Source organism: Camelus ferus, chromosome 20, assembly GCF_009834535.1.
Source record: "Camelus ferus isolate YT-003-E chromosome 20, BCGSAC_Cfer_1.0, whole genome shotgun sequence".
In the NCBI taxonomy this organism is placed as follows: domain Eukaryota; kingdom Metazoa; phylum Chordata; class Mammalia; order Artiodactyla; family Camelidae; genus Camelus; species Camelus ferus.
In genome coordinates, this window is record NC_045715.1 from 19173062 (window position 1) to 19193045 (window position 19984).

The window sequence follows — 19984 nt, forward strand, 5'->3', positions numbered from 1 at the left end:
CCAAAATTTGGAGTGACAGTCAACTCAGCTACTAGCTTTAGAGGAAATACTAAGTTACCTCTGACGGACTAAGCCAGAAATCGCCCTTGTTTAAAAGTTCCCCACGTTGATTCTGAAAATCAACCAGGTTTGGCAGTTCTTGGCCTTAGAGAGTCCAAGGCGAGTGAGCTGAACTGCTTGGGAAAGCGAACACCAGGAGGTCAAAGGGAAGGAAGGAGAAAAGAACACAGGGAATGACAACGAAAGGGAGGCTGAGACATGGAGGAGTCCGGGGCTGCAGTGAGTGGCCCCAGAAGGTGGTGGAGGAAAAAGGTGGACGAGGTTGGCTTAGGTTGGCATAAAATTTGGATGGGCGCGGAGGCAGTGAGCATCCCTGCTGCCCGTCTCCACTGCGCTTCCGGTAAAAGAAGTGAGTTGAAAGCGCTTTCCCGCAGGAAGATCCCTTTCGTTTTGCCCTGCACTGTTGCGGCTCTCAGAGCGCCTCGCTGCTCTTTCCATCGTCGGAGAACCTGAGAGAATGCGGGCGGTTGGGTTTCTGTTTTCGGTGCGTTCCGGTCGTATTGGTGATTATGGACCGCGTGGCAGGGAAGTGCAGTGTTCCGATCCCCACGTGCTAGCGGTAGGAGAAGCGTTCAAGGTAGAAACGGGTTCCGCCTGCATCTTTAGGCTTCACAACCTGAGGTATAGGTAGGAGTGAATGTTTTGTTTTGTTTTGTTTTGTTTTGTTTGGTTTTTTTTAGTGTGTTGAACTTAGAATGCAAGACATAAAAACTAAGAAAAATGAGGCAGTAACTGAATATTTGTAACTTGAAGTGGTTTTCAGAAAGACCTGGGTCCTATCTCTAGGTAGTTCAATGTCGTGCTTCTGCTGCTGCAGTCGTCTTGGTGAGGTCGAGGCTCACAGCAAGAGATGAGAGAAATCACCCGAATCCTTTAGGTTATGTTTTCACTTTCCGTATGTTAAGGATTATAACGGGGGAAAGGTTGGTAGAGGTAAATCTGTAATCCTCGAGGAACAGATGTGAACAGTATTGTATCAGAGAAAGAAAAAGAAAGAAAATAAAGCCAGCACGTGGAGGTGCCGGGGATCGAACCCGGGGCCTCATACATGCAAAGCATGCGCTCTACCACTGAGCTACACCCCCTTCAGACAGCCTGCCTATTGATGTTCTCTAGGAATAAACTTTATTTCGTGAGGCTCTGGATCCCTAGGCATCTTGGCAGTAGTGTTTAATGCTAATGGACTTTAGGCAGGAGACACTCAGGAACCAAGGATACTGATGCTTTAGAGTACAGAACTGAAATGAAAGGCAAAAGATTGGAAACATGTGTCAGATAACCACAAGAAGTTTCCACCGTGGCTTCAAAAACAGTTAGGGTCTCCTATTATGCTTGGCAAGAAATCAGATTAAGTCCCAGGTTTTGGCTCTTTTGGTTTCCTCCAGGTACGTCTTAACCTCAGACATCAGGGCAGTGAAATTCAGCTTTTTTCCTGTCTAAAATGCTTCATGATATTCGTTGTTTGCTCCATCGGAATATTAAGGACTGGATTTGATGGAAGAAAGCCTTAACCACTAAAGCACACACACACAAAACCCTAGAGTGATACATTCAGTATTGTATTGTAAGGGGATTTTCTCTTCCAATCTAGACACCCAGGTAATTTAGCAGACCCTGTCAATAACCCAAAATCTCTGCTTCCTAAAGCATGGATGAAACAACAGTTTCAGTGGAGAGAAGTGTTAAAGTATGACAGTGAGACCGAAGACAAATAGCCATAAGATTTTAGGGATAAAGAAAAAAAGTATTTATTTGTCCTTTCATTCCTTCTTCATTTATTTGTAGGGGGAAGAGGGGAATGTGGCATTACCAAACAGAAGACAGTGCAGAAAAGAAGAAGGTTTTTAAAATTATTTTGGAAACGAGAAGCAGATTGGAAGATGGAGATGAGTTAGGTTTGTTCATGTTAAATTCAAGATTTACGTGGCGCTAACCTGTGAGATTGTTACGTGGCAAACTCAGGCAATCACCCTGGTCTCCAGCCTTGGATCTGTGAGTAATCAGTAGACACAAGAGTGTGAAGGATGGATAGAGACAGAAAAGTGTGCTAACTAGTGATATTTGAAGGAAAATAAATTTGTTCCTGGACATTTCTTGAATCTTGGAATTTATTGTGGTTAATTAAGACTGTGTTCTTTGAATTACACACACAAAAGAACCTTAAGAAAACCCATTTCCTGGCCCCAGATTTCTAGTGGTTAACCCTTTGTCCTTCTGGCTTGTCCATCTACGAGCTTTTTCCATTTTTCATAAAATAACATTGAGTCCCTTTTGAAATTGGAAGAATATGACTTGTCTGGCAGACTTGCTCTTTTGGTTGGCTCATGGAACTTTAAGCTCATGAAAATGCTGAAGAGGGTTATCTTGACTGTTTGATGTTGTAAAATATTAGGTTTATGATGCTTTCCAGTATTGGATTCCCAGGCATTCATAATAATAAGGTATACTTTTTTTTCTTTTTACCCTGTGAACAAAGTGGGAATTTAAAAAATTAAATCCCTAGAGCTATAAAAATATTGAATAACTGTATTGTACACATGAAACTAATATAATATTGTAAATCAACTATACTTCAATTTTAAGAAATCTATAGCCATCTTCAGATTATTGATTAATTTAATACAGAGTTCTTCTGAAGAATTAAACATCTAAATTTAGAGACAGAACACACTCAGGCCATATATACTCAATTCAAAAAATTTGAAAATACATAATGTAGGTGTTCAACCCTGCGCTGTTCAAAATAGTAGCCATTAGCCATCTGGAGTATTGAACACTTACAATTGAGATATGCTATAAGTGTAAAACATATACCCGGTCTCAAAGACTTAATATGGCATTTGAAACGTAAACTATATCATTAATCATTTTTAGGTTGACTACTTATTTAAATGATGTTTGGGATATAGCAAGTTATTTACATGTATTTCTTAAATTAATTTTTTTTTAATGTGACTACTAGAAAATATAAAGTTACAAAAGTGACTTATTTATGGCCTTGTTATATTGCTATTAGATAGCCCTAGTTACAGAAGACATTACATGTTTGGGGGCTCTTCTGGGAGAACCACAGAGCCAAGGAATATGGCACCCAGTCTGCTGGTTTCCTACCATGCATGGACTTGATAGCATTCACTTGCATGATCTTCTTTGATCTTCACTGTATCCTTTTTCACATAAACATCATTAGCCTCATTTTTCAGATATTGAATGGGAGACTAATTATGTTTTGGGAATTACCCTAGACCTCCCACGTCAATAAAATGTAAAGGAATCATTACGGTATTAGGCTATAAAATACTCAATGATGCTGTTTGTCCAATCAAATATTTCTTAATGAAATAAAGTTCAAGCTTCTGAGTTGAGGAGGGATAGGTGACCAGTGGATAAAGATTCTAGTGCCAAGTTCATGTACAATGAATGTCCCTACCTTGACGTTGCTTCTCATTTTGTACCAATTTTCCATTTGCAGTTCTGTTGTTGAAGTATTGTAGATTATTTTCTTCCAACACAGTGTTCAGGAGTTGTCAGCTGGAAACAGATATTGTGAAACTGAAACAGTAATTTGAAAAGAAGAAAACAATTCAAAGTAACATGAGAGCAACCTATTATCCCTAACAAAGAGTTTCAAGAAAGAAGTAGAAGTTAAAAGGAGAAAAATTGGGTATTTTTATTTGAATCTTCATGGCTTTATTGTCCATTTGTTTTCATTTTTCAGTATTCTAGGTCCCCTTGTGAATGTTCAACAGGATAGTTCTTAAAGGAGTGCTTATTTTCATTCTTTCCTGGATAACAAAACAGAAATAACTTAAGATGTGCAAATTCTAGACAGAAGTGCAAGCTTGAAGGAATGTCTTGTCAACAAGAAAACTTGGGATGTTCTTGTAGTTGTTTAAAAGTTCCATGATATTCAACAATACTCCTTATTCCAGCAGTTTTAAAATGGGGTGAATTCAAGATACAAACTAGTATTTTCTGATTGGAAAATTTTCCTTGCATATACCATACCAACATATACATACTTACACACCGTAGTAGTTTTTTCCTACAGCTTCCCCCACCAACAATTCTTGTGATTAAAAAGATCACACACACACACACGCAAACACACACACACACACCCCAAAGCAGAAATGAATTGAAAATGCAATGGCATGTAGACTATTGGAATTTCTTAGCCCCTGGAAAAATACTTTCCTAGGTTTTAAAACTTTAAATAAAATGTCACTATGTTAGTTAACATTTCATGGAAGACTTCAGTGGAATCTGCAACCAAAGGAGAGGGAGATAGATAGATAGATAGATAGACAGACAGACAGACAGACAGACAGACAGACAGACAGATAGATACACATACATATACACATACACTTTTCTTGATTGGATTTGCAAAACCCAGCAAAAACTGTGTATATACATAGACTTGGCGGATTGGGCGAAACCGTTGTGTAACAGGGTAGTAATTACACCAAACTAAAAGGTCAATGCCGAAACCCGGGATTGAACCAGGGACCTTTAGATCTTCAGTCTAACGCTCTCCCAACTGAGCTATTTCGGCTGACTGAAAAAACTTCGTTTAGTCATTCTCTCAAAATACTAAAGTTTTCATTTGTGGGGGCCCATCTAATCTTATTCTGTTTAGCATTACCCACTCATTCGCCCAAAAGTATGTGGGCTCCCCTGAAATCCATGTCTAAAAACAGGATCCGGTTTTGGGAGATAATGGATGGGCTGATAGAGGAGAAGGGAAAGAAAGAAGAGAAATAGGTAAAAACAGGAAGATGTTTTTCTGCTTGGTTGCCTCTGGCTACTCTGCTACTCAAAGACCGCTCAGAAAACGAAGAGAATTCAAATTTAAATTATCGAGCCTCTTCTTTCAGTTCTTCTTTTTCTGTCTTGCTCTTCAGTGACAGGGATAAAAGGATTGTCGGGTACGTTCTTGCTGAGACTGTCTCCTTTTTCATCTTGAAGAAATCCTGAAAGAGCCAGTTCTTTCCTTCTATTCACATCCTTTTCGTTTTCTTCCTTGTGCTGACGGCCACCGTGGGGGAGTGCGGAGACCCAGAGAGTAGAAACCGGAAGCATTTAAGGGAACCCATTGGATAATGTGTTTATTTCCGTGTCAACAAGCAAAACGTGTTTTTAAAAAGAGAAAAGTAGATGCATGTATACGGTTGCAAACCCTCTTGTAAGGAAAGGGCACATCACCACTGAACTACACCTCTCATAACAGAAAAGTCATTAAGATCCTCTTTGAACGACTCAACGTATTTCTGAAAGGCCTTCAAAGATATAATTGTTGGCCAGATAGAAAATCCATTGTTTCAAATCTCATTAATTCTTAAACATCTAAATTATACCCTCTTAATCCTCGTAAGCTACCACACCAGGAGAAATGTAAGGATTGCAAACCAAATGAAACCATTTCTGCTCCTAAGACATTCATCCTATCAGCTTTCCAAGTTTCCCGCCCGAGAAAATTGCCTGGAGGCATTTCTTCTGCGCCAACCAGGAAAGATTTCCGGATGCAACTTTCTTTTCTGACTTTAACTTCTCCTTTGTTTTCTCTTATTCCTCCAAATTTTTCAAGTTCTCTCCTCCTTAAGAAGAAAGATGAGCTACAGTCTGAGAGAAGATATTTCAATGCTTATATTTTACAAAGACCCTTATCTGTGAAGGACTTCTACAAAACACAAAGAAAAAGACTAACACCTCTCTGAAAAAGAACAGATTATCATGCATTTCACAAAAATCGGTTACCTTACCCAAAATAATCAACAAGCAATTTGAAAGGTGCCCAATATCATTGCTATCAGGGAAATGCAAAATTAAAAACAGAATAAAATAATACTTCTCTTCACCAGAATCACTTACCTTTAGAGAACTGAAAATATCAAGTGCTACTGAGCATGTGGAGCAACTGGAATATTCACACACTGCAGATGACACTGTAAATTGGTATACCCACCTACTTGGGAAATTATTTGGAAATATTGACTAAAACTGCATATACATATACATTATGACCCAGAAACTCCACAGCTGCGTTTATACCCAAGAGAAATGCATGAGTATTTCCCTTGAAGGACATATACAGGAATGCTAGTGATAGCATTAGACATTTCAGTCCCAAACTAGGAGCATTCCAAATGTTCATCAAGGGTAAAATGAATTAATAAGTTGTGATGTATAATATGCATACAATAGAATACTACAGAGTGATGAAAAAGAACTACTGCTACTAGCAACAATATATATGTATCCAACTTTTAGAAACTGAGTGAAAGAATCCATACTCAAATGAGTACCTATTGTCTGAGTCTATTTACAATAATTTCAAAGCACAAGAAAAATCAGTCTATGGTGATAGAGGTTGGAGAGTGGTATTGACTGGGATGAGTCACAAGGAAGCTGCTGGAAACTGAAAACTCATGTATCTTTGCTAGAGCTGTTGGTTACTTGGACGTATGCATACTAACCCATCAAGCTGAATGTCTTGTCAACAAGAATAATCAGGCTGAATAATTAAATTTAATGCATTTTAGTTTATATCCAGTAAGCCTCAATTTAGGTAACAAGAAAAGAAGAGAAGAAAAAAGGATCTCCTTGGATACCTCCTCGACTCCAGTACATCCCATCTCTTCATTAGTGCTTTTCAGATTGTGGTCTGCAGACTGGTGCCTGTCTAAGAATTGTTTGTTTACCCATCTGTGAGTATTGGAAATTTTTATAGCAGTTCAACAGTGCCAGAATATAGGACTTTTTGATTCAGAATCAGATAGCTTGTCCATTAGGTCGCACACCCACATTTGCTGTTGCTTTCAGATTCCATACAACTGGAAATTGGGTGTTTGGGAAAACTGCTACTTGCTTTTTTTTTTTTAATAACCTTTGACAGTGGCCCACGTGCTAGTGACTGCTGAAAGTGCTTAGAGAAATTGGGCCGGTAATAGAACTAACAAGGCAAAACTTTAATGAATGAGCACAATTACCTCCCTGCGTCCCGAGAGGTTAAGAAAGAACTGCTCCAGCCAAGACAACTCAATTTGACAAAGATGTTTCAGGAAGCAAGAGATCTTAGGGAATGCAGGTGAATAAAAACAAAACACGAAGTGGAGGTACTGGGGATCGAACCCAGGACCTCATGCATGCTAAGCATGCGCTCTACCACTGAGCTATACCCCCTCGGTTCTACGAGCCCCTCAAAAGACTTTCTGTGACCCTCTAGTGGCTGCCATTCAGTCTTTGACCACTGACTTATCAAGACAAAGTCATCTTAAATTCAATTCTGCTATTTCTAAACTCCCTGCACTATGTCCTCTTTCAAGCACTGCTACTCTGGGAGAAACCTTAATGGTAGAAAGAAAGCCATTGTTTCTGATTTGTGGTCAGCTCATGATCAACCCACCTCGAAGTCGGTTTCCCATCAGATTAGATTGCTTCGCAAGTGCTTCCATTCCATCACTTGGAGAGTCCAGGAACACAACATCCTCCTTCAATCTTTCTGAATATTACTGTCTGTATTATTTTGACTCTTGGATACATTAATGTTCGGCATAGTCAAAAAATAAAAATAACTCAAGTGTGTGCAAAAATACTCTAAAGTTGAATATGAACAGAAATAAATCTAACTCCATTTCAAAAAGATAACATAAACACATTGAAGAGAAAAAGAAAGAACAAATCCAAGTAAATGTTTTATACAGTACTTCGTCCCAATCATAAATACTGAAAGAAAAAAAAGGAAACAAACTGTAACCTTTATGTAGTGGGGTTATTTTTTGTAGTGTTAAGGGTATAGCAATTCTGATATTTTGCATGAATTTGATTTATTTTTGTCTACTTGAACTTACTTTTGTGTGATTAGGAAAATGAATGCATATTGATGTTGGAATTCAGGGCTCTCACTGTGGAAGGAATAGGCCTGTTGGCTCTGGATGGGAAATGTGTGTGTGTGTCCGTGTGTGTGTGTGTGTCCGTGTGTGTGTGTGTGTGTATATACATGTTATATATATATATATATCCCCCCACCCCCAGATCTGTCTGCTAATAGGGCCTAGAAAAACAATACCTCAGTAACAATAACCAATGCTAGCCCCATATCTTGATTTTCATTCCCACTAAAAGGAACCAGCGTTACTTGTAGGACTCACAGACTCCACTACTGGACCAAGGGAAGTACAAGAGGAAACTAAGATACCTTTCTGTGCTGGAATATAAGTGCTCGAAATCATGGGCACAATTCAAAAAAATCCAGAAGCCAACTTGAAGAGCCTCTTATGTTTCAAATTGGGGCACTTTGTGACGAATGATGACAATAAATGATTATAACCCCTGGATACTTAAATGAATAAATATAGAAGATGGGAAAAATTTCCTTACACTGGTATGCTAATTAATAAATGCAGATGTAATAATAAAGTTACAAAATTATTTAGCCACCATCGGAATAATGATAGACTCTGGGGAAATTCATAAACTAATGCTAAAAAACAGAGATAAAAGTTTGATGAGGATCAGAACATTTATATTGTCTCAGAGTATTTCCTTACAGATTACCTATTAATTAGAAAAGGGAAAACAATAATTTTACAGGGGAAGAAACCTGTTAGACACAACTTTAACCAAGTCATCAAAGCTAACATCACTAGTAATGGAAAAAACTGCCATCACATGCTCCTTGGTGTGATAGAGGGAAACATCATTTCTGTGATATTCCAAATATTTCTAACCTGAATCTAGTCTAATCATAATATAAATTGAAGAACATTCTACAAAATAATCGGCATGTGCTCTTTAAAAATATGTCAGTTTCCTGAAAGACAAGATTGAGAAACTATTCCAGATTAAGGGAGACTAAGGAGTAGCTAAATTCATACATGATTCTGGAATGGATCCAAGTTTGGGAGAGAAATTTCTATAAAGGATTTTATTGGTAAAATTAGTTAAAGTTAATATACACTATATATTAGAAAATAATTTAAATCACTGGTAAATTTCCTGAATTTGATAACTGTGCTGTGGTAAGGAAATGTCCTTATTCGTAAGAACTATTTACTTAAGTGTAAAATAAAAAGATTATGAGGGACTTCTGGCCTCCAGAAAGTTAGAAGAATAAATTTCTGTCGATTTAAGCCTCAAAGTTTATGGTAATTTGCTATAGCCTCCATTCGACACTAATACACTTTGTAAACTTCTGCTCTGCCAGCTGCCTTGAGTGATTTTGAGGCTCACGAAGTCTCAATAGTGCAGCATAAAAACTAATGTCTTGGGTCATTTACTTTTCTTGTGAGCAGGCAGTAAGTAAAAGTATCAAGAAGAAAACAGCTCAAATCTCACGTTTTAAGGAGTAAGAAAGGCCAGCAAAAGGCTGGAGGTGCCGGGGATTGAACCCGGGGCCTCGTACATGCGAAGCACGCGCTCTACCACTGAGCTACACCCCCCGAGCAAGGTTCTTGTGTCGAGGTCTTCCATGAAATATCTCACTTTGTTCTCTGGGCCTCTCCCCAATTTCTCTTTGTTTTTAGCAGTATTGGGTGTTGGAGCAGGAATTGTGACTACTTTAAGATAGAGGACCCCAGGGAGCTATGAGGGATACTGATTTTTTAGCAAATAGAACTTGAAGTTGGAACGAAATATATTGAAAACATGTGTCAGAAAATTGATATTTTTCTTGGATAAAACACTTCTTGTTATTGGCTGTTGGCTCCATAGGGAAGTTAAGGGCAAGATTTTAATGGAAAAACTCCAGGTGAAAATAAAACCCACCAGCAATTCATTCAACCACTCATTCCTAACAGGCTATTTATTTTCATTACATCCTGAAGGTAGCTAAGAAGGTTCATAGAATAGTCTAGGAGAGTAGTGCTCAAGGCGTGAACTGAACAGCAGATTCCACAAACAAGTGTGGAGATTTGTGAATATATTTCTCCTGACAGAGTGGATACAAGTGGCAAAAAGACACTGTAAAACTGGTACTTTGAAAACAAGAGAGAAAATATGTCAACAGAACAGAAAATGATTTATTGCTCCTACTACAGAAAGTCTGGCTCTTGTGTGCTCGCACTGAATCTTTCTTTGAAGAGATAAATCCCAAAGCCAAGACATTTTAACTTGAGAAAGATTTTATCCTACTTCAAATGTTGCTGAGCAGAAACAAAGATACAAACTTCCTAGTTCATTTTGGAAATAAGCACAGTCTTGATTGCAAAACTTGCAAATTTTTTATTTAAAAGAAAAACATCATATTGAATTCAATTATGTATATTGATTCAAAAATATTAATAAAAATCTTATTACCATGAGAGGGGGAACAGCGTTAATTATTAGAACACAAAAATGGTTCAGCAATAGAAATACATTTTTTGCAATTGTTTTTTCTACATTAGAATAGGAAGCTGGAAAAAATTAAAATACATCCATAAATTTATAATATACATCCTCTTAATCCATATCACAGCACTCAAACCAGTGCTTCTCCAACTTTAGTGTGCAAAGGAAACACTTGGGGATCCTGCTGAAATGCTGGTTCTAATTCAGTAGGTCTAGGGTGGAGCTGATATCCTGCATTTCTAACAAGCTCTCAGGTACCAACTCTTTTTGGTCCAAGGACCACACTTGACCAAGGGTATGGACAAATCCTTTCCGATAGAGGGCGCAATAATCTTAGGTAAAATCATTCCTATAAATCATCTAAGTTATCTAATTAAGTTCTATTCTCGGGAAAGAGTAAAGACAGAACAAAACTGAAAATTAATCAGTGATTTTTTACATCTTCAGCCCAATCTATTTCCCAATGAAGCTATTGCGGCTGAAGTGTGACTTATCCACATCCATTGATGAAAATAAATTTCTCAGGTTCTCATTCTGGATCGCTCGTCTTTTCTCCTCGCAACCTGCTGTCTGATCATGGCCAACACGGGTCAGAAAACAAAACAAACTAAGAAAAACTGGCTTGAGACTATGTTTTTCTTTTGTTAAATCTTTCTATCTTTATCTCTTCTTTCCTGCTTTATTAATAATACTGCAAAATGGAACCGAAGGCAAAAGAGCTTGTCAGTTTGGTGACGTGCTTTTTGTTCCGAATCTCCAGCTGCTGAGCAAACCAAAACTGTCTCCTCGTAACGTCTTTTACTCCCTTTGCTTATGCAGCCACCTGGGTGCTGCCAAAGCCGAAGAGTAGAAGCCGGGCAGCACTAATATTAATAGCAAACTGTTGTAAATAGGTTTACTTTCTTTTCGAGCAAGAAAAAGTAAAAATGTTGGGGGAAATTTTAAAGAATTTTCAAAAGTGGAGGTGCCGGGGATTGAACCCGGGGCCTCGTGCATGCTAAGCACGCGCTCTACCACTGAGCTACACCCCCTTGATGCAATTACGCCCTCGGGAATATATTCAAGACAGAACACAGCCATTTTGGGTAGGTTTTGCAAGAATTAATATCAAGCTAAAGTCTAATCTACTTAAATCTCGCTGATTTCCAAAACTTTAAATCTAGGTCCTAAATCTAGGTCCTATGTCACGCTTTGCTGAAAGAAGAGTAAATTGTATTTTAGACTGAAAGCCTCCACTGGTGGTCCCGGGACCTTCTTGACCCTGTCAGTCTTGAGTCACTTCCCCACTGCTGTTAGAAGAGACCGGGATGAAACATTCTCTTCTGTCTTCACTCTCTCCTTTCCTCTTTCCTTGCTGCTTTAAAGGGCTGCCAGAAAGCCACAGAGTATAATGCGGGGAATACAGAAATAGAGGCCATATTAGTTCCAGAAGAAGAGAGAAGACTGAAGGTCAAATGCGTGGACAATGATCGCTCCCCGTTTCGGGTAGAATAGTCCTCCGGAGGAGAATGCCAGGAAAGCCATTTAAGGAGGGTTACACCTGTGATGGGCATTAACTCTTTGTAAAACCCTCCACACAGGTGCACTGGTTCACTAACTGCATCCTTTTTTGAGGCTCTGAGCCTCTCCCTTCCAGCCCCATACACCAACAGAGCCTCAGGTAACAGAAGGAAGTCCTATCTATCTTCACTTCCCATAATTGAAAGCTAGAATTAGCAGCCCTAAATACCAGCTGAATCCACTACACCAGGTCTATGGAATATACTCATATTCTGAGGGTGTGAGGGAGCCTATACCTACACCTGTAAGAAAGGTCAGGCTCAAATCCAGCTGTTTGATTCCAAAGTGTTAACCATAATGGTAAATAGCACCCCTGAGATTTGAAGAAAAGAAAAGAAAAAAAACTGGGACATTCAAGTCCAAACCTATGTCTGTTTTTTTTTTTTTTTTTTTTTGAAGAGTGTTAGAGATATAATTCGGTATCTCATGTCTAGGCTACCCCTTCATACTGCAGACTTTTTATGAATATGCAGTGTTATGCTCTTGTCTAAAACCTGAGAAAAGTGTTCTCATTTTCATCTCAATAATTGCCAACTTTTTAAGGATTTAAAAAAAAAATTTAAATTTACAATGCTGTATTAGTTTCTGGTGTAATTAACTGCCAGCATTATTAATGGAATGAATTGTTGAAAAAATGAAATAAGAAGGAAATGTTATTTCACTTAAATATTTAAAGTGCACTTATTGCAGACTGATCACATTTGTCTTCATCAAGTCAGACAAAGACAAATATCATATGATACCACTTATATGTGGAATCCAAAAAAAGATAGAAATTCTATGTACAAACCAAAAACAGACTCACAGACATAGAAAACACACTATGATCACCAAAGGGGAAAGGGCAGAAAGGGATAAATTAGGGGTTGGGGATTAACAAACACACATTACTATATATAACATAGATAAACAACAAAGACCTACTGTATAGCACAGGGAACTACATTCAGTTTCTTGCAATGAGTTGTAATGGAAAAGAATCTGAGAAGAAAATATGAATATGTATGTAGGTGTATAACTGAATCACTTTGCTGTATACATGAAACTAACATGTAAATCAACTATATGTTAATAATTTTTTAAATTTTGTCTTCATTGATTAAGTAGTATATCTTTGGCCTTGTGTATGAGTCAGGAAGTGAGAGTTCAGACTCACTAGAGTCCATCTAGTTGTTTCCTTCATTAATTTCTATCTTGTATGCATAATTATGCATCAATTTAATTACACACGTTTTAAAATGAAGGCTTTTAGGAAAAATGTCTTACCATATACTCTCACCATCACTTCATCTAAACCAGAACTTTTTTTAAATAGACTTTATTTTTTAGAGCAATTTAATTTTTTTAGATTTTTTTAAGTCAAGGTAAGAGTTGACATGTAACATCATAATAGTTTCAGGCATACACAAAATGGTTTGATATTTGTATATGTTGCAAAATGATGGAGCAATTTTAAATTCACAGTAAAACTGAGCAAAAAGTACCATGAATTCCCATATATTTCCTGCCCCAACCCACACAGTCAGTGTCTCCCACTGTCAACATCTCACACCAAAGTGGTGTATTTGTTACTGTTGATGAACCTAAATGAAATTGATATATCATTATTACCCAAAGTCTATAGTTTACATTAGGGTTCTCTCTTGGTGAACAGTCTGTGAGTTGACAAATGTACAATGACATGTATCTGCCATTATAGCATCATACAGGGTAGTTTCATCTCCTTAACCCGTGATTTTTTATATAAAAAAGTAGAAAATACATCATCAAAGAATAAAGGTTCTTTCCTCTGAGTTGTATAAGTATAGTTTTGTGAAGATCTCACTATACTGTCTTTCTTTTTCTTTTTCTTTTTCTTTTTCTTTTTCTTTTTCTTTTTCTTTTTCTTTCCTGTGCACAGGAATGAGAATTTAATCACAGATTGGCATCAGACCAAGAACCACTTTTTGCAACCCACTCAGCCCCAAGGTAATCCAGATGCTAATAAAGTAGACAATTTTTAATGTTTTAATGTATGTGCTCTCACACAATTTTTCCTCCATGAGAGAAGGAAAAGAAAACCTTGATATACAAAGTTAGATGAGCACTTTCAGAGGACCATCAAGACTTTCTAATTGCAGTAAAAATAAATTGATCTTTATTTTTAGGATGGTCCAGTGTTTTAGGATGGTCTGGTTTCAGCATTTGCCATTGTCTGGGCTCAAGTCATATTTCAGCACTCTCTTTTCAACGCTCCCCCACCCATGGTGGGTGAGATGATCCAAAGTCTCCCTCAGGCTGCCATGTTGCAGTGAGAGTGACAACACCACAAGGTAACAATTAGGTATCTGCCATGTGTCCATTTTCTTGTGACAGAGAGTCCAATATGGGATTAATCTGCCATGACTGACTGTCTGGCAGCCTTCTGAAAACAGCTAAAGAGGCACCCCTGCAGGTGAGGACACTAGGTAAAGTCTTCAGGACCACTGACAACCAGTGCCCACTCCTCCATAAATGCTCCCAAAATATGTTTACATATTTGATATTGGAGGAAAAATGTCCCTCTTTTGTGTCGGAATCCTTATGTATTTGAAAATAAGCCCCTCTCATTCGACTTTAGCCTCAGGGGACCCTGTGAAGTTCTGAGAAACAAAATAATGGTATGGAACAGATCAGAGGCTTTGATAATATGGGATCCAGAAATTCAAGGGTCTGTTTCTCTAAGTCTGAGCCTCTTTGTCTCTGGGCCTGTGCTGAAAATCAGGACTGAAGGTTAAAGGTAAAATTATTTGGTTGAGAAGAGAAAAATCACTGATTCCATGTACTATACTTGGTACTAGGCAGCTATTTTCAACTAAAACATGAAAGAAAAAAATTTACAGACAGCAATAACATAAGACTTCAGGTGATTTGTGATTTTGGAATGTTATAATATAGAAACAGGAGATTTTCAACTGTCTTGGGAGCCTCAATTAAAAATTGGAAAAATTTAATGATTTATTATGGGAAAATCAACATCTGAAAAATAGCTCAGTTACGACTATTGAATCCTATTCTAAAGGTAGAACTTTTGAAACTAAAGTAAAGGCCCTAGACAGCTATTATTGGTATTGTAAAAACAGTTTTTAGGTGTGATTTTAAGAATCCAGAAGGACATATTCAAATGCAACAATCTACCATTACAGAAAGATATTGGCCATCTCAAAACTCTCATACTTAGCAAAGGACTTTGGTGTTTCCAAGATGACTATCTGGTGATGCCTAAGTCAATCTCCAAAACTGTGATGCTTATATTACATGAAAGTACTCATAATGGCAAGGACAAATTCCTCCAAACTTTTCAAAGTTATTGTTAGGAAAACTTTGTCCAAGAGGCTTTTTGAGTAGTTGAATCTTTTCTACCTGTATTTATTATATGTCCGCCACAAAGAAAACTAAAGTTATGGCAAGGCTTCAATGCTCTACCTTAAGGACCATTTGGCTATTTACAAATAGATTTCACTCAGTTGTCCAAATTTTTTAAAATTAAATACGTTTCAATAACATATTCAAAAGTAAAACTGTATAATTTTTGGTTGGATTGAAGCTTTCTCTTGCAGAAGACTGATCCTTTAACTTAATGTTGTCAAATAGAACTTTTTACAGCAATAGACATGTTGTATAACCGTGCTGTCCAGACAGTAGTTATCAGTCACAAGTGGCTTTTGAGCACCTGGAGTGTGGCTGAGGCAACAGTTCTGGTACCAAGATATGATATTTTTTAAAGTTTACAGATTTTATTTCTCTACTTGGGAAATACCTTCAGCACTCTTAATTGACAGAGAAAACCATTTTAGAGGTGAAATTCTTAAGATTCTCCCATTAAAACATACATCTCATTGTCCTTATTCTCAAAACTCTGAGAAAGTGAGAATTCATGTTTTTTAAAATGAACATTTTCAAGTTTTCAGAAGTTTCTTTTGCCCCAGATTCTTTTAGTCCTATTAAAAGATAAACTGAGGCATCTTTAAAATTTCATAAGAGTATCTGAGCAAAAATCAACTCAGATCAGATGGTGCCAAACCAGAATTTGTTAGGCAAGCTCTTCTAATGAGAACTAGGGGAAAGACATATAAAAAAAGGTGAAGAAGCAAAGAAAGAAAATTATTTGCATGACTATAGCATAAAGCCTAGTTGGCTGTTTGTGATTGGTTGTCCTAACTGTTTCTATTTTGTAAGCTTGAAGCATTTACAGGCTTAGTTTTAGTTTGCTTGTGTAGGTATTAGTGCCACTGCAGTCTATTGGCCTGTTTGTTTAATTAATTTAACAGTCCTAATGTACTCAGATAGGGTAGGGGGTCCGCAGAGAAAGAGAACCAGGTATGACTTTCTTGACATAAGAGAAGCCATTTTAGGCCTAAGTCATTTTGTGATCTAAGCCTGACTGCAATGTTTGCCCTTGCAGAAGAAAGTCTCTGTAGTTAATGGTTTTAAGGGAACAAAAGAATATAAGAACAAAGAGCTATTACCAGGCCAGGGAAATAACTTAACCATATCAGAGACCATACATCAGTGGTACAGACTCCCATTTCTGTTTCAAAGACAAGATTAGCCTGAAGCACATTCTTGAGCTGTTGTGCAGGAAACAAACACCTTCCACTGCTCAACCACCAAACTAACTGGAACCTAAGGATGGTGATGTTGGCCTTTTCTGAACCCTTGTGATTTCAGTCAACTAGAGCCTGGACTCTGTCAATCTTTGCCCCAGTTCTATGCTGAATTCTCTTTTGTTCAAGCCCTTTCATGAACATACATGCACCCTTAATTTAAATTTTCCCTGATTTTGCTGTTCGGGGAGACACAGCTTTGAGGAATATTCCCAGTGTTCTCCTTACTTGCTGCAAGTAATAAATCCTTCCTTCTCAGCCTCTTTGAATTGGTTGTGTCTTTTGTCTCAATACCCACCAAGAGGTGAACCCAGTTTTCAGGTAACACTAAGATAATATGACCTATGCCACAAAATCTTCATATACTCTTAACATATGTCATTGCTAGAGACGTCTATAAAGTTTAGATTGGTTCTTCCTTTGACAGACTCTACTTTGTTACCAACAGAGTTCAGGACATGCTACCCTCAAATATGACTTTGTTCATACTTTGGCATATTGAACATTTTAAGCTGAAGGTATCTGAGACAACAGCAGAATCAGAAATGTCACTCTGATCTCCCTTCATTACCTTTCTTCCCTGAAACGAGTTATAAAAGGTGACCTATGAATCAGAACAGTACGGTATTGGTACAAAAACAGACATATGGACCAATGGAACAGAATAGAGAGCCTAGAAATGAACCCACAAACTTTTGGTCAACTAATCTTCGACAAAGGAGGCAAGAATATATAATGGAATAAAGACAGTCTCTCCAGCAAATGGTGTTGGGAAAACTGGACAGCAGCACATAAGGCAATGAAGCTAGAACACTCCCTTATACTATACACAAAAATAAACTCACAATGGATCAAAGACTTAAACATAAGACAAAAGACAATAAACCTCCTAGAAGAAAATACAGGCAAACATTATCTGACATACATCTCAAAAATGTTCTCCTAGGGTAGTCTACCCAAGCAAGAGAAATAAAAGCAAGAATAAACAAATGGGACCTAATTAAACTTACAAGCTTCTGCACAGCAAAAGAAACCAGAAGTAAAACAAGAAGAAAACCTACGGAATGGGAGAAAATTTTTGCAAGTGAAACCGACAAAGGCTTGATCTCCAGAATATATAAGCAGCTCATACGACTCAGTAAGAAAAAAATAAACAACCCAATCCAAAAATGGGCAGAAGACCTAAACAAGAAGTTGTCCAAAGAAGAAATACAAATGATCAACAGGCACATGAAAAAATGCTCAATATCACTAATCATCAGAGAAATGCAAATCAAAACTACAATGAGGTATCACCTCACACCAGTCAGAATGGCCATCATTCAAAAGTCCACAAATGACAAATGCTGGAGAGGCTGTGGAGAAAAGGGAACCTTCCTACACTGCTGGTGGGAATGCAGTTTGGTGTAGCCACTGTGGAAAACAGTATGGAGATTCCTCAAAAGACTAGGAATAGACTTACCATATGACCCAGGAATCCCGCTTCTGGGCATGTATCCAGAAGGAATCCTACTTCAAAAAGACACTTGCACCCCAGTGTTCATAGCAGCATTATTTACAATAGCCAATACATGGAAACAGCCTAAATGTCCATAGACAGATGACTGGATAAAGAAGATGTGGTATATTTATACAATGGAATACTATTCAGCTGTAAAGACAACAACATAACGCCATTTGCAGCAACATGGATGTTCCTGGAGAATGTCATTCTAAGTGAAGTAAGCTAGAAAGAGAACGAAAAATACCAAATGAGATCGCTCATATGTGGAATCTTAAAATATATATATATATATAAATACAAAACAGAAACAGACTCATAGACATAGAATACAAACTTGTGGTTGCCAAGGGGGAGAGGGGTGGGAAGGGATAGACTGGGAGTTCAAAATTTGTAGATACTGACAGGCATATGTAGAATAGATAAACAAGATTATACTGTATAGCAGAGGGAAATATATAGAAGATCTTGTGGTAGCTCACAGCGAAAAAAAATGTGACAATGAATATATGTATGTTCATGCATAACTAAAAATTGTGCTCTACACTGGAATTTGACACAACATTGTAAAATAACTATAACTCAATAAAAAAAAAAAGTTAGAAAAAAAAAAAAGGTGACCTATGAGAGGTACCCTCCGAATGCAGGAAAGGAAGCATCCTTATCTCCAAAAACAAAAGGATGCCAAAAAGAAAGAAGACCCTTAAAAAACAAGCCTTGCTAAGTTTCCCCCACTTTACCACAATTACTTCATACTCCTTAACATATGGTGACAAAAAATTAACCAATGGTCAATCTAAGAAAGAAATGGAAAATATTATTTGAGTCAACAAGAAGCTGGGTTATAACCAGGATTACAACCTGGGAGACAGTATTTCAGAAATCTCTGAGGACTGTTTCATTCATTAGAGGTCAAAGTACAGTTATATAAGTTTTTGAGACACCTACATCATTGACAAACAAGTCAAATGATGTATTGACAGTTTTACACACTCCAGATCTGTAGGTACAAAGTGAGTAGTGGGTCATCCCGACCCCTTACAAGGTTAAGAAGGAATGTTATCTCCTGAGAAGGTCTGGTTAATGTAGGTGCACAGTACGTACTGAAGGGGAGGAAGGAGACCCAAAAAGGCAGAGAAGAACTGAAAGAGAACGAAAGAACCAGAAAAGAAGCGGGAGGCGGACTTTCAGCAAATGATGAAGAAGCCAGGAATGATTCAAAAAGGAAAAGGAACTTTTTTAAAAGTGGAGGTGCCGGGGATTGAACCCGGGGCCTCGTGCATGCTAAGCACGCGCTCTACCACTGAGCTACACCCCCTCCTGATGTAGAAGGCTCAGAAATATTCCTATGACCTGTCACTATAGTTCCCTCATTAACAAAAGAACTCTTTCTGTACGCAATACTCTCTCGTGGCTAGGTTGGGAGAAGGAAAACTAAATATTATACTGAAAGTCCCCGTCTAAGCCTGAGGTCTCCCAGTACGGGTCTCCCTCTCTGACGCCAGCTTGATCGCCACCTGTGGGTGTTGAAGGGGGACAGTTCCACCTGGCCGCCCCCAGAAAGAGGTCGGGGATAAGACCACTGCTTAAAAAGTTGCCAAAAAACCGAGAGTATAATGCAGGAGGATAAAAAGAAGAAAGCCGTAAAAGGTGCCATGGGGGGTTGGGTCCCGGTAGGACAGAAGACTGGAGGGGAATTGCAGATCGGCCCGCTTCGGTCGCAGTCCCCACTCGGGCAGGTTCACGCGTCCAGCCTCCAGGACGAGAACCCGCACAGCGGCGGCCTCCCTAGGGCTCTGGGCCTCGGATCGTGAGCACCACCGACACGCGCACCCGGAAAAGAGGAGTAGAAAATGACCGAGCAGCCTTTATAGCGCCCCCTTTCGGGCCGAATCCTCTAGGGACT

The 19984-nt window shown here is 38.2% G+C and overlaps 6 non-coding genes across 6 annotated transcripts; all 6 read right to left on the minus strand.

The window, feature by feature from the left end:
* Positions 1-1073: 1073 nt before the first annotated feature.
* On the minus strand, positions 1074-1145 carry TRNAA-UGC. The gene has a single exon. It is a non-coding gene; the product is annotated as a tRNA-Ala (tRNA).
* Positions 1146-4545: 3400 nt separating this feature from the next.
* Positions 4546-4618, minus strand: TRNAF-GAA. Its single transcript has one exon. It is a non-coding gene; the product is annotated as a tRNA-Phe (tRNA).
* A 2555-nt stretch (positions 4619-7173) lies between these two features.
* On the minus strand, positions 7174-7245 carry TRNAA-AGC. The gene has a single exon. It is a non-coding gene; the product is annotated as a tRNA-Ala (tRNA).
* A 2186-nt stretch (positions 7246-9431) lies between these two features.
* On the minus strand, positions 9432-9503 carry TRNAA-CGC. Its single transcript has one exon. It is a non-coding gene; the product is annotated as a tRNA-Ala (tRNA).
* A 1848-nt stretch (positions 9504-11351) lies between these two features.
* Positions 11352-11423, minus strand: TRNAA-AGC. The gene has a single exon. It is a non-coding gene; the product is annotated as a tRNA-Ala (tRNA).
* A 7901-nt stretch (positions 11424-19324) lies between these two features.
* Positions 19325-19396, minus strand: TRNAA-AGC. The gene has a single exon. It is a non-coding gene; the product is annotated as a tRNA-Ala (tRNA).
* Positions 19397-19984: the final 588 nt, after the last annotated feature.